The sequence below is a fragment of the Hevea brasiliensis genome, chromosome 9 (genome assembly GCF_030052815.1).
Source record: "Hevea brasiliensis isolate MT/VB/25A 57/8 chromosome 9, ASM3005281v1, whole genome shotgun sequence".
NCBI lineage: Eukaryota > Viridiplantae > Streptophyta > Magnoliopsida > Malpighiales > Euphorbiaceae > Hevea > Hevea brasiliensis.
The window spans coordinates 8,080,415-8,095,470 of record NC_079501.1 but is presented as its reverse complement, the minus strand read 5'-3'; positions in this window follow the sequence as shown (position 1 = coordinate 8,095,470).

Below are 15,056 nucleotides of genomic sequence, written 5' to 3'. Positions count from 1 at the left end.
AATTTAACAGTTCATTAATAATCATAATATAAGTAAAATATAAACTTTTCAAAAGAGAAAAAAAAAATACAAACACAAATAATTGAAAACTTTTGTATACATATTATCTAGGCAAATAAGAATAATATTTCAAGTATTAATTGATCCATTTTCATTTTGAACAATAAAAGAAGCTTTCTGTAATATTACTCTTTCAAAAATTTGTTATTTTTGTAACTTGCAAAAGGGTTTAAACCACAAAATTTAAATAGAAAAATAGGTTGTACTGTTAGGCTCTATTAATAAAAAATCATTACTCATATAGCAACGGGGGAGCATGACATTGATATTAAGGGAGAATATCAAATTCAATTTTAATGAATGCAGATTTAATAAAATAAATTAAGATTTGTTCCAAACATATATAAATTTCAGAGTTTATTAAAAGGAAGAAGAAAATAATAAAAATAATTAAAAAGAAAACAATATAAGGGTAGCCATCAATGAAAAACTCATCGATGGCCACCCAAATAGAAGATCTAACGAAAAAAAGAAAGGAAAGATAATAGATATTGATAGAATAAAGCTCAATTTTTGTCTATGTACTTATTGAAAATGTTTAATTTAGTATTTTTAATTTTTTATTAAGTTAGTCTAAATATTTTAATTTATATTTAATTTAGCTCAAAATTTTTAATTTATATCCGGTTTAACTTAAAATTAAAGAATGTGCAACTCACTCTTCACTTAATGTGTGAATAGTGAGTTGATTTATTAACTTGATGCATTTATTTCCTTATGTCATTGATGTATTTATTTATTAATTTTGTGCATTTATTTCTTTCTGTCATTGATGTTCTTCAGTATATTTGAGAAAATGGTAGTGATAATCCATAAAGGGCTGAAGCTATTGATTTGTAAGATATTATAAATCGATTTGAATTTGTCTTTGTGTTGTATCTTATGAAAAAAAATTTAGGAATCACATATAAGTTATCGCAAGTTTTACAGATGAGGGGTCAAGATATTGTAAATGCTATGAATCTAGTTAAAGTTTCAAAATGTCGTTTACAAATAATAAGAGAAAATTGTTGGTATTATGTAATGCCCTAAATTTACAGACCGTATTCAGTATATTTCAGTGAAAAACCAAATATTGAATATAGTATGTAAATTGGATTAAATGAGTGGTTAAATTAAAAATTTGAAAAAGATGCTTATGGACTTTATTACAAAATTTATGAAGTTTGGGGGAAACAATTAAATTTTTTCTAGTTTAAAATATAATTGAGTTTAATTAAAATCATTAAGTATAATTAATTAAGTTAATTAATCACCGATTAAAAGGTGGAAAAGTGGACAAATAGCAAAGAGACGCATGGTTAGAGAGGAAGATATCTACGAGCATATAAAGCAAAATTATCTTCTTCCTTCATCTTCATCCAACTGGCCATCTCTCTCTACACCTCCATTTTCTTTCACCCAAACTCAAATATAAACCCTAATTCAACAATCTAAGATGCTATTTTGTGATGGAATTAAAGGAATTGAAGAATAAGCCATGAAATCAAAGTGAAAGTGAAGAAAGAATTCAAGATTTGTGAGCTGATTCAAGGGGGCAGAATTACTGGTGGAACCAAGGCGAAACATTGATTTGGCTTCGGGATTTTTGATGAAAAGTGATTACTATTGGGAATAATTTGCTGGAATTAAGTTGAGGTAAGTGTTTGTCAAATTTATTAGCAAAAATTATTACTTTATGCATCATTGAATGTTAACCGCCAAGATAGTATATCCAGTTAGCAATCTGTATTAATTTGGCTATAAGTTGAGTTATAGAGCTCCAATTGAGATATAACTCTTATTACAAGTTATGAAAATTACGGGTAACGCTCCCAGTTCAGCTGTTATGCTACCGGATTGGGGGTTGTTACAGATTCTTTGTTACCTGAGGTGTTGAAATTTTGTGGTAAATATGATATAGCTGTATTAGATATGGAGGATGTCTATGTGGCTAGAGGGAGATTAATGTGTAGAAGTGAAGAAATGATAAATCTTCATCACTATCGTGTTGAGTTATTTTATTATGTGATTAATATGCAGTTTCAAGAACTTAATAATTGATTTGATGAAGTAAATACAAATTTACTTTTATGTATGGCATATCTTGATCCTAAGGACTTATTTTCTGCATTCGATAAGGACAAATTGATTTAACTCATAAAATTTTATCAATGTGAATTTTCTCCAATTGCTCTAATTGAATTTGAATCTCAACTTGAGAACTTTGTCTTTAATATGAGTATGGATAAGAAATTTTCTGAGGTGAGTAGAATTGGAGGTCTTGCTGAGAAGATGATTGTTATAAGAAAGCATATTGTTTTTCCTTTGATGTATTTGTTAGTCAAATTATCATTAATTATATCCGTTGTTACAGTCACAATGGAAAAGAGCTTTTTTCTGCAATGAATATCATTAAGAGTTCATTTCGTAATAGAATGAAATACGAACTACTAAATAATTATTTGATGACTTACATTGAAAGAGATGTATTTATAAATATTGACAATAAAATTATTATAAATATATTTCAGTTAATGAAAAATAGATGATAATTATTGTAATTTAATTGTAATAATTTATTAATATTTTTTTAAGTAATATTTTTATTAATTTATATTTATTTATATATATTATTTTTATAAATTATATATTTTAATTTAGATCCCTTAATTGAATTCTTGGCTTCACACCCATAAAAATTTATAAAATGAAAAATTTAAAAGTAGCGGATGCTATGATTTCCAATTGTACTGGTGCTTCTGGAATCTGCTGTTTGCTCCTGCACTTACACCGTGATTTTTTATCCTCTGGCAGGCCACCGCTTAGTAACTCAATTATTAAATACTGCCAGCAATTTTTCATTTTGTCCTTCCAAGCCATATCTCTAGCACTGCAGGACAATTTATAATTGATAGTTATGACAATATTCTAAGCATCCGATTCCCTCTATGTTTTGTCCTTGTTAGATCATTGTCTGATTGATTTCATTTAAATAATTTATGCAGTGCACAAATGGTATATCAATTTTTTAAAAAATAAAAATATATTTCATTGAGAATAATTAAAAACCACATGTTTAACAATTTAATGTTAATCCGTAAATTTATTTTTATTTATATTCGATTTATCATGATCAATAATAAAATTTATTTATCAAATAAGTGAATTTTCAAGTTAAAATTTTGATTAATATGATATTTATGGTTATTATTACTTATATAATTGTTATTTAAATATATATATATATATTTATTTATATTATTATAAAATTATAATGATAATGATTTGCAGCACTAACCTAAATTTGCGCAGTGGAGAGGATGGTATATTAAATTCAACTACAAAATTTCAATAGTTGAATGATTAAATTGACATCTTAAGAATGCAATTTGTAATTATATTTGACCCTTGTGAGATTAACATCTGAAATGATGCCACTCCTGCATTTAAAGCCTAAGTTTAAGGAAACATATAAATAGTTACCTATAATTTTATCCAATCTCTTTTGCCTATCTTATGAAATAGGCCTTTTATTTCTTTGTCATGCTTGGATGCTGCAATCAACTCATTCTATACCTATAAAGGCATGCAACCCAATAATCTCATGACTTTTGTGATAATTAATACCACTGCAATGCTATCACATATCGTAGGTTTCATTTCATATGAGATACATCACTTCACCATTTCATAATTATACATAATAATGATTTATAATCATTAGATTTTCATGTAAACCCCTCTTAAATTTTATGTAACTCCACTCCCATTTCTGCCTGTAAAGTATATACTTAACAGTTAAGAATTCAACCCTTAATCAACCTTATTTAGAATTTAAATTCTACTTATTATAAATTTTTCCTGACCCTGAAATAAGATAAAAATCTATTTTGTCATTTATTCCTGAAATTACAGCACAAATTTACATGATGTTTATGAAATGATACCACCTAAGAACGAAAAAGCCAGAAAATGAGGGAAAAGCAAGTATTTAACCATGATAATTGATGTAATGTTCAAATGATCCATAATCTTTAACCGTCTCGTCTGGAAATCAGATAGGCCGACCTCCGATCGAGGCCCTGTTGGCTGTTTTATATTTGTATTAACGCGTCTCAATATAGCGATTTTGGTTTCGTATTTCGTATTCAAATTTAATTGAACAAATCTAATTTCTATGTTTAATTATAACTGTGTTTATGCAAATTATTTATTATTTTATTTTAATAATACAATTTAATAAAATATTTTGTATTTTCATAATTATATTATAAAAATTTAATAGTAAAAAAGTTTTAATTATTTTTAATTTTATTTAAAATTTAATAAATAAATAAGTTGATTAATAATTTTTTATTATTTTTTAAATTATTTAACATATATTAATAAAGGATAAATAAAATAAAATAAAATACATATACCAATTGATAATTTTTGAAATATCATTACTAAAATTCTTATATTTTAAATATGAGAAATATTTTTAATTTCTTTAAATTATTTAACATATATCAACAAAATGATAAATAAAATAATATATATATATATATATATATATATATATATATATATATATATATATATATATATATATATGCCATTTGGTGATTTTTGAATTATTATTATTATTAAAATTCTTATATTTTAAATTTGAGAAATATTTTTAAAAATATATATTTAATTTTCATAAATATTTTTTAGTGAATAAATATGTATATATAAATTTTAAAAAAAATAATTCATATTTTTTTAATGCAATTGAAATTTTTATTAAAAAATATTTATTTTAGGGATATATAATATGATGAATATAGTTTTATAATGTTTGAATTTGTAAGATTAAGAAAATTTTAAAATTCTTAAAAAATGCACTAAAAATAATTTTAGATTTTAATAGTTGAGATAAGATTTTAATAGTTGAAATTTAAAAATATTTTTATAAAAATTAATATTTAATATGATAAATTAATTTTTATATAGAACTTTAAAAATAAAAAAAAGAGGTTCCGTATGCCAATTTTTTAAATATTTTTATTAATTTATGTGACATTCTCTTATAAAATCTTTTTTAAAGTTTAGCTTTAATATATACATATGGATTGTAATATTGTAATGAGTCAATTTTTTATTATAAAATATTGTTATGCACTTGATTCGTTTTTATATTTTATTTATTTAATTTATTCAATTTTATAATTATATTTTATTTATTCACTATACCTACTAATGACAAAGTTTATATATATATATATATATACCCATATTCATATACTTACCTATACCCATCCTTTATAATAAATATATGGATGGTACGTAAATGGATCACCAAATGGTTGTCTTACATGAGTATCAATAAACCCATTAATATATGAATATGTCAATCGTATAGCTTGACCGTAATATTTGAAGAGCCTAACAAAATTAAACAATAATTTATTAATTATTTATATTCATTCACAATTAAAAGATTTTTTTATATTTGTACATGCTAAAAATATATCGTGCAAAATTATTTTCATTCTAAAATATTATACTTAAAAACTAATAATAAATTTACTAAATTATTAATTCAATCTATTTTATAATTCACTAATTTACTAAAAAGCTAATAAAATATATATATTTTATAATAGAGCAAAAATAAATAAAATTAAACATTTTTATTTATAATTGAAAATGATTGATGAATAGAAAAATTTATTAACTAAATTAATATGAGATAATAAATAATATTTAATTGTAATCTATACTTATATTTAGATTCATAGTTTCTAATAAATAAAATTTATATATATCAAACCCCTTTAGTCCTCATAAAGCTCTTGAGGCATGGCCCCCTTTAGTCCTCATGAAGTCTTGAGTCATGGATATCTATGTTTTAATTAATTCATAAGAATTATAAACACCACCATCATTCCTATCAATGCCATTATCCCTGCCAGCTACCACTGCCACCTCAGCCGCACCACACCATCGCCACCGGATATGCATTTTGGCCATAGCTCTCAGTTGTTAGCTGCGCCACATCTCTGGCTTGCTAGTTATTACATCTTCGAACAACTTAGAAAGTAGAAACTATTAATTTCATGTTGTATGCATGGGAATATTATGCTATGAAATAGTGATTCTACGTAAGTATATGATATTAAAAGGCAAGTTAATAAATTTCATTTTTTTTCGAAGATAAAGTCAATTCATTGAAAAGATTTAATACAGCCAAGGCACAACAGGCCAAAAGTCTACAAACAAGGTACAGGGGCGTAAACATCAGTAATCCCACCCACCTATTGCAAGCCCAAGAAAAAAAAAAAAAAAAAAAGCGCTAATATGCAAAGGTTGTAAAAAAGATGTTGGCAACCACATACCAGAGCACCGCCGTAAGCACAATGGTAGGCAAGCATTGGGACAGCTAGGCAGGCACCTCCAAAACCTAAACAGGAGTGATACATTATAAAATAGGACGAGCCTTTGAATGAATGGCATGTATACTATGCATAAAAGTTGGAAATTAAAGGATAGGAGAATGAGAGAAAATATTGTGCAATTGTAACTGCTTCTATTTGAGACTCTTCTACTATTTTTATACAAAGAACTATACAGCTTTCTTTAACAAATTTGCCAACTCATTATTCTTAACAAAATAACCGTTCCCGTCAATCTTTTCTTGCTATTTACAATTGATAAATTACTCAATATGCTACAGCCCCCCCTCAAGATGGAGATGGGTTCAGTGCAACCAATCCCATCTTGGACAGAAAATTGTAAAAGAGACTGGAAGTCAGCGGCTTAGTAAACAAATCTGCCAATTGATGCTTTGCTGCAATATGTTTAGTTGTGATAAATCCATCAAGGACACGTTGTCTGACAATGTGACAATCGATATCTAAGTGCTTCGTTCGTTCGTGAAATACTGGATTTTCAAAAATATGAACTGCAGCTTGATTATCACAAAATAACGGAATAGGTTGTGAAACTTGAACTTGTAAATCCTGCAACAAATAAGACAACCATTGTAGCTCACGAACAGTAGTCGCCATACTACGATACTCAGCTTCAGCAGAGGATCGACTAACTTGTCACACATTACCCCTCTGTAAGGCATAACATGATCCCGTATAATACTTAATGAACTACCGAACTTCACCTACCGATAACTCATTAAGCACCCTACAAGGGATTTTAAAACAATTTCTTACTTTTGGTAAGTGGTGAGCATTTCTAATAAGTATTTAAAACATGTACTTAAGTGAAAAGCTAGTTGGAAATTTTGGCCCATTTTATTTTTCCGCAAATTTTATAGAAATTTTGACAGAGTGTCCTCTGTATTTTGAGAAAACCGTTCTTCAAATACCTGTAAAAAGCACTTCTAAAAATTTTTCTCAACCACAACTTCAATTTCACAATCAAACTCTATCAATTTCAACAATTCCACAATCATTTCATTTGAGACAAAACAATTTATATACATCCTTACAAAATTCACATCAAAAGAAATACAAACTAAATTTTATTACAAACTTCATACAAATTTTTGTACAAGCTGCTCAAGACTCATTTACATGTCCATACCTTTATATGCAATACATACATCAAAATAAATATTTACAGGCAGGGTATAAATTATACCCGAAGACTTCAAGATGATAGCTCCTCACACCTCAGCAGCTCAGTCTGCTGCTCTTCTAGTCTCTGTATCTGCGACAGCAATAGAAGCTATCGCAAAGTACTAGAACTCAGTGGTACACAACATACTAAAATAATCTTCATGCAAAAATAAAATCACATTTATTCAAAAATTTGACTAAACATGAGCATTAAATACAAAACATGAATTATGAGATTTTAATGCAAACCAAGTTCATTTCAAAGTATCAAAACACATTTCATAAAACCCACAGTTAGATCATGCCATTCGAAACAAATAGAATCTCAATAGCCAGAGGCTAAAGAGAAATCATATCACAAGGCTAGCTAGCTCAAATATATGGATATCCATTCACATCCTCTTCTACTGGCACACCTCAACACTTCTCCAGAGAAGGAATCAAAATTCGAAACTAATTACCCCCACTAGTCGTGCTAGTGAGGTGTTCAAATATATGGTAATGACACTGTGGTTTCAAAACTTATCTTAACAATTTGCTAAACATTGCTATTTCAAATATACACAATAACTTTCACAGTTTAATCAAAACATCATAAATAATGTCACAAATAAACTTTCAACAATTCCAAATCACAAGTAAAATACATATTTCGTTCACTTTATCAATGAATGTTAAAGCATGAAGATGTTGTGCACAAACCTCAAATGAGTCGCCTTTTGGCCTTAACTCGACTCCTCGGGTTCTGTCACGGTATTCTTTTCCATTGAAACACACAATTTTATAGTGTTTCAGTATCATAATTTAACACAAATCCAAAAATAAATTTAACTTCACTTATACCTAGCTCTAACGTGCTAATTTTGACGTTCTTGAAATTTTGTGTTTCGGGTTACTATTCACTGCACTATTCAAGTCAAATAGTTGACTTTCTAAGGCTTAATAGGTATGGGAACTCCAACTTCACCCACATACCACATTTTGGTCATTAAACTTGTTGGTTTTGGTCGTTTTCTCAAAGCTTAGGTCATTTTGGCAAAATTGCCAATTTTCGATTTTGGAGTTCTAAGTTGCACTATTCCATTGGTCAATCTACTGTTGGAATTTGACAAAACTTCCTTCATAGAAAATGTTCCTTATTGTCTTAAGTATATTCTCATTTTTGGATCACCTCAATCGGAGTTTTGTAGCTCAAGTTATGGCCAAAATAAAATTACTGTTCACGTGCACTGTTCATGCTGAGATTTTGGGTTCTGGCAGATTTTGATCCAACTTTGGTCAGTAATTTGATTAAGTTAAGTTCATAATTTGGTCTAAATTTCTTCATATGAAATGTTCTACTATATCTTAGGTTTCCATCGGTTCAAGAATCGCCTAAATCGGAGTTTTGTAGAGAGAGTTATAACCCTTCAAACATTACTGCTCAATAGAAATTCTGCAGAGTTGCAGGTTTGGTAACTCAACTTTGCTCAATAATTTGAATGGGTTAATGGCATAATTTGGGGTGGTGTTCTTCATAACAGTTTTAGATCTATACCTTATCTAATTGCTGGTAAAATTTCAGGTCAATTTGACCTTCCTAGCTCGAGTTATAACCAAATGAACAGTTGGTCAGTTTGGTGCAGTGGCAGCCTGCTCTCATTTCACTTTGGTCAATTTGTTCACCCAGTTTAGGATTCACTTTGGCAGTGAGTAAGGATTCACTCCAAAATTGTTTAGGAATATGTGATTGAAACATGAGTGACCGAGCAATCTGTAACAGATGTTTATGCTTTCGCTCCACAACACCATTTTGCTATGGAGAGTAGGCATATGAATGTTGCTGAATGATGCCTTTATCATGAAACAATTGTGAACAATGAGCATTAAGAAACTCACTACCATTATCACTGCGAATGACCTGATACTGTGTTGTGATGGAGTTGAGAAACATGGAAATGGTATGAGGTGCTTGTGTTTTATCTTGTAAAAGAAAAGTCCAAGTGGCACGACTAAAATCATCAACCAATACATATATCGTGCACCAGTGATAGAATGCACTCTATATGGTCCTCAAAGATCTATATGAATGAGTTGAAATGGTTTGGATGAATATGTTTGACTGGTTGGAAAAGGTAGACATTGCTGTTTAGATAAATGACACGCGCTGCAATCAGCAATAATGGGACTAAAAGTTATAGATGGAATATGACTGAGAGTAGTGTGAGATGTATGCCCCAAACGAAAATGCCATAAAGTATCATGAACAGAAAATCCTTTATTTATTTGATGACAAGAGGTATTAGATTGGTTACATTTATTTGAAACATTGTCATGAATGTCTATTACAGTTGAAGGATCACAAACAGATGAAGACAAAAAACTATTATCCAATTTATACAATCCTCCTGCCATTCTCCCAGTTGCCGCCACTTCCTTAGTCAACTGGTCCTGCAAAACACAGTGGTCAAGGTAAAAAATGGCAATGATATTAGAAGTTGCAGCTAGTTTACTGACAGACAAAAGGTTGTGTTTAAATGTTGGGATGCATAAAGTGTATTTGAGAATTAGTTTGGGTGTTACTGTGACAGTGCCTATCTGACAAGTTTCTTTCTTTGAACCATCGGGTAAACTTACAAATGTAGGTTTGGGAAGAGTTTGAAATGAGTCAAGGAATAAAGGATTAAAAGTCATATGAGATGAGGCACTCATATCAATGATCCATGTACCTTTCAGTCATTTTCAGTGTTAAGTAAAGAAAAGTTATTAGCCATAATTGGCACAGTTATTGTAACACCCTCACTGTAGTAATTCCGTACATTCTATTGTTCCGGTGATCGGTGTCGGTCCGAACAGTTAGAACATCTGGAAAAATATTTAAATTAAAATGCGAAACCATAATAAACTCAAATATTAATATGAAAAATTTATAAAAAATTTTATAAATAAAATACAACCAAGTTAAATGAGCCAGTACCCTAGTGATGGGTAACTCAATAGGAAGTTGCGGTTCTCGCAACTAGAAGCCCTAAACCCAGGAGAAAATTCATAAAATAATTTTTGGGACTCCAGAGAAGAGTCATTGAGGTTTCTATGGCATTAGAATACCAAGAATATGCTTAGAAAAATTTGTCAATCGATACAGATAATTTTAGTCTGTTAAGCCAAACGGAGGGCATTGTGGTCATTTCATCTTCAGAGATGAATTTTGGCTGACTTGTCCAGTTACGTAAATAATTATTATGATCTAAAATATGAATAAATATTGCTAAAAATTAAATTGAAAATGAGTAGAGAAGAAAAGAAAAGAAAATAAAAGAAAATGCCAATTATGACATCATTATGATGTCATTTAAAAAAATTCCACCAATCACATTTAATCACCACTTAAATTAACTAATAAAAGAGGATAAATGACACAAAAAAAAAAAATAAAAAGCAATCTGCCTTCTTCCTCACCAAAACCAGCCGAAACCCTCTCCCTACCCATTCCTCCATGGAAGCTTGAGCAAGCTCTAAATCCCACCTCATTTCACTCTAAAACCACTAATTTGCTTCACTAAAAATTGGTCTTGCGTCTTGAACAACCTCTAGCCAAAAAAAATAAGAAGGAAAAAGGAAGTTTTGGAGACTTGGAAGAGTTAACAATTGAGGTTAGTGTCCAATCTCCTACCTCTTTTACTTAAGCCATGTTTAATGCCTTGAAATAAGTGGAAAGTGTAAGAAAATAAAATAAAATTTATGTGTGTACATCCCTATAATTTCGTCAGTTTAGGGATGGTTAGGTTTGATGAATTTACTTGAAGCAAAGTGGTTTATGAGTTGCCCTTGGTATGAGAAGAGTGATTGAACATGTAAGTGCAAGTGTAATGCATGAATGAAACTTAAAATTTTGGACACTTGAACAATATTAGGGTTTACTCATGTAATGGTATATTAACTTAGGAATTTCTCAACTAGTAGGTTGGTATAGCCACTTATCCCAAACAAACCAACTGGATGAGCCATCTGTCATGTCAATCCGACTTGTTGAGAATTGGTATAATCGACTCACACCTGTCAGAGTTATCATTATCTTAAAGATAACACGATTAGACCTGAAAGAGATATTGGTGATTGGGGCAGCCCACTTGCAGGGGGCTTTACACTGGTCTCATGAACACTGGTCCACTAATCCTATAAATAAGGGTCCTCCTTTAACTGGGAGGATCAGATTTTACTTAATTTTTAGTCCCAATAGAATTCTCCCTAGGATAGGCTACTGTAGAATCATGCCATAGTGAAGTAGTCGTACTAAGCCAAAGAATACCCATCCGTTCATATTGATCCAAATCTCTTAGCCACGTATCAACACCTCGTAGGACCATCAACCCTTAAGTTATTAAGGAGAGAAGTCTGAAACTAAAGCACGAGGTGATATCAAGCAGAAAGTGGAAACTTCAATCTAGCCAACAACATTATGTAGGACCACTGATTCACTCCTAAGATTCAAGTGAAGAGAACACCAGGAAGAGGAGGCAAAGCCCATGAGGCCTCTCAATCTCTTGTAGTCGAAGGGGTGGCCACTGAGATAATCGTTAGACAACTCTTACTACACTCAGAATGACCCTTTCCCTTTTTACAACAACTAAAACACAACCTTGGAGTCAAGAGAAACACCTGTCATACCAAAAAACTAATGGCTCAAAATTAGGGGCAGAGCCAGAAAGTTGCGGGGGCAAACTCACACTATAAGTTAGAGAAGAGGGCTTCCTTACTCAGAGGGAATAGGGAAAACTAACGAGCTGCAAAAATCTCACTAGATGAAGAGACGAGGCTAAACTCATATGAGAGAAAAATCTCTCTCTAAAATATTACAGAGAGAAGTCTCTCACCTTATACTTAACTTTTTACTATTCTTAAGTTAATAAAAATTAAATATGTACATAAATATAATTATTATTTTAAAAAAATATATACAAAGTCACTTGTATATGATATAAATATAATATAATTTCTCTCATATATATATGCATATGATTTATTATGATTCTATTTGAGCAAAGAGAGAGTGACTCGGATAGGTCAGAAAATCCAAAATTATTTTAAAAAGTCAAATAGTATCAAGTTAATTTTTTTATACAAAATCAAACTTATATTCATAGTGTAACACCCCTATTTGTATAGCTTAGTATATTTCACTATTCTGGTGACCGGTATCGGTCCGGACAATTAAGGGGATTAGAACCATATCTAAGATAACTAGATAAGCCTTAAACACAAATAATTAGTAATTGTCAATTAGTTAAGTATAAATAAGAAAAACAGAACATAAGAACTAAATAAGTCGAGAGTCACAGCGATGAGTGATCTTCTTGGGAAGGACTGAAAAGTCGATTTAAACTCAAATTTTGAACCGTAAAATGTGACGCTGCGGTCTTTAGGACTATTACGAACAAAGTGGAAAAAAGAAAATCACAAAAAAAGAAATGTTAAGCCTGTCAAATAATTAGGTCAAAGATCCATAAGAAATATTGAATTATTTGCAGACCGAATCGAACCAGCGAGGGGCAATTTAGTCAATTGACCCCCAGAGCTAACTCCTGACCTAACTGTCAAATAAAATAGGAAAAAAAAAATTTCGGAATCGAGAATTAAATTAAAGAACTAATGGAAAAATAAATAGAAAAAAAAAAAGAAAAAGGAAAAGTGAAAAGTGATGATATCATGCATGACATCATGCATGATGCAATAAACATTACAATAAAAAAAATTAATTTTGGATAATTATTGGTCTTCTATAAGGATAAATTCATAAAAGAAAGAAAGAAAAAAAAAAAAAAACAAAAAGAGACTTCATCTTCTCAAGTTGCCGTCCCCACTTCTCTCTCACCCTCTCTCTCATCAAACCAATTAAAGCTCATCTTTGAGCTTGCAAATCTCAAAACCTCACCATAGAAAATTATTTTGCCAAGGTTAAAATTTGTTTAGGCAACTAGAAAAGAATGTCCAAGAAGAAAGAAAGAAGAAAGGAAGAGATTTGAAGGGAAAGAAAATTCTGCATTCAAGGTTAGTAGTTAAACTTGGAATTTATAGTTTAATTATTGTATTTATAGCTTAATGAACAATAGTTACGTAAATGACCATAACTTGGTCTAGGAAGGTTCAAATGACCTGAATTTTTACTAGTAGAAAGCTGAGACATAGCCCTACAACTTTCATGAAGAAAACAAATCCAAAATTTGACCATAACCTATTTGATAATCCACATGCAGTCAACCACAAAAATTGCTAAAATCCAAAATTTGCCCAGAATTCTGGGTAATCTCAAATCTAGTCAGCCATGTTCAAATGGCTATAACTTGAGTTACAAAACTTCAATTGGAGTGATTCAAAAAGGAGAATAAAGTTAAGACAATAAGAAACAATTTCTATGAAGAAAACTTAGTCAAATTTTAACAGCAACATGACCAATGGAACAGTGCAACATAGGACACAAAAACTAAAAATTTACAAATTTGCCTAAAAGACTTAAAATTTGAGAAAACAACCAAAACCAACAAATTTAGTAACCAAAATGTGGTATGTGGGTGAAATTGAAATTCCCATACCTATTAAGCATTAGAAAGTCAACAAATTGACTTGAATAGTGTAGTGAATAGTAACCCCGAAACACAAATTTTAAAGAACACCAAGTTTAACATATTAAAGATAGGTAAAAGTAAATTTGAAATTATTTTTGGATTTATGATAAGCTATGATACTGAAACACTGTGAAACTGTGTATTTCAGTGGAAAAGAATACCAAGAAAGAACCCGAGGTGTCGAGTCAAGGCCAAGAGGCGACTCGTATAAGGTTTATGCACAATATAGAATTTCTGTAAATTTTCTTCTGCATATCGTTTTGAATGAATTGAAATATTGAATTGTGATATCATTGTCTTGAAATGTTTATTATGCTTTTAATTTAAATTGTTGAAAGTTTAATTGTATATATTTGAAATGGCATCAAATGTTTAGTAAATTGTTAAGATAGTTTTGAAACCACAGTGTCATGACCATATATTTGAATACCTCACTAGCATCACTAGTGGGGGAAATCGGTTTCAAATATTGATTCATTCTCTGGCTGAAGTGTTGAGGTGTGTATCAGTAGAAGAAGAAAAAGAATAAGTTTCCATATATTTGAGCTAGCCAGCCTTGTGATGTGACTTCTCCTTAGCCTCTGGCTATTAAGATGATATTTGTTTCGAATGGCATGATATAATTGTTTGTTTTTATGAAATTTGTTTTGAGACTTTTGAAATGAAATTGTTTGGATTAAAATCTTATAAATCATGTTTTGAATTTATATTTCATGTTCAATTTAATTTTTGAATAAGTATGATTTAAATTTTGCATAAAGGTTATTTTAGTATGTTGTGCACCACTGAGTCCTAGTACTCAGTGATG